Source organism: Silene latifolia, chromosome X (genome assembly GCF_048544455.1).
Source record: "Silene latifolia isolate original U9 population chromosome X, ASM4854445v1, whole genome shotgun sequence".
In the NCBI taxonomy this organism is placed as follows: domain Eukaryota; kingdom Viridiplantae; phylum Streptophyta; class Magnoliopsida; order Caryophyllales; family Caryophyllaceae; genus Silene; species Silene latifolia.
The window spans coordinates 147,587,252-147,588,414 of NC_133537.1; the positions used below are offsets into that span (position 1 = coordinate 147,587,252).

Consider the following 1,163-nt stretch of genomic DNA (forward strand, 5'->3'; position numbering starts at 1 on the left):
GGACTTTGACAACCAATAGAAGACTTGCTAGAAATACTTTGAGAGGTATTGATGAGGTTGTAGATATTCAACCAAACACTATTGAGTTCATCAACCCTTTTGCAAGAGAAGGTGAGGAGAACCCAACACAAAATCAATCACACAATCAACCCACAATGCCTAAGTTTTCATCACATTCCGTACCAACCAAGGAGAACCTACCCAATGGTACTCCCACACCACAACACTTAACCGGAAATTTCATTGCAAAATCCGCATTTATCCAATTAGTCGAAAGAAGCCAATTTTGGGGGATGCTGAAGACCCTCATTCCCACATGGAAACTTTTTGTGACTATTGTGATGCGATTTCACAAACCGGAGTGACTCAAGACCAAATTCGATGGGTCTTATTTCCTTTTTCACTATTTGGCACCGCGAAACAATGGCTGAAAAGCCTTGATAAGGCTACTCTTGGAATTGACTCTTGGAAGAAGTTGACTCTAGCTTTCTACAAAAAAATCTATCCTCCGGAAGAGACAAACATGCTAAGAGCTCAAATTACGGGTTTTAAGCAAAGGGACGAAGAATCTTTGTATAAAGCTTGGGAGCGATTCAAAGGAATTTGTCGCTCATGTCCTCATCATGGACTTAGCGAGTGGTTCTTGGTACAACAATTTTGGAATGGTCTTTATGAAGACTCAAGAAACATTCTCAACATGGGATCAAATGGTATGTTCACCGAAGTTGACGATAATCAAACTTGGAACAAGATTGAGGAAATGGAGGTCCATAATTCACAATATAGTAGACCTCGCAAGGCTACTAGAGGAGGAAAGCATGAAGTGGACTCTATTACTCAATTGGGTGCTCAACTTAGTGCTCATATTGATACCATCAACTTGAAGTTTGAGAAGGCTATGGCTAAGCTTGAAGAAGCCTCAAAATCACCAAAGCATCATGTTAATGCCATGGTGGCATCTTCATCAATCCCAAGTGGGATATGTGAGGATTGTTGAACTTTGGGACATGACCAAAGTGAATGTAGGGGAACAAATGAGCAAGTGAATGCTTTTCAAGCATACAAAAGTGGTACTGCTTATTCCAACTATGATAATGAAAACACCAAATTCCACCCAAATCTCTCATACAAAAGCCAAAATGTTCACAACCCTCAACCAACAT

The 1,163-nt window shown here is 40.3% G+C and overlaps 1 non-coding gene across 1 annotated transcript; it reads right to left on the reverse strand.

Moving 5' to 3' along the window:
* Nucleotides 1-523: 523 nt before the first annotated feature.
* Nucleotides 524-630, reverse strand: LOC141624545 (small nucleolar RNA R71). Its single transcript, XR_012534352.1, has one exon. It is a non-coding gene; the product is annotated as a small nucleolar RNA R71 (small nucleolar RNA).
* Between the last annotated feature and the right edge of the window lie 533 nt (nucleotides 631-1,163).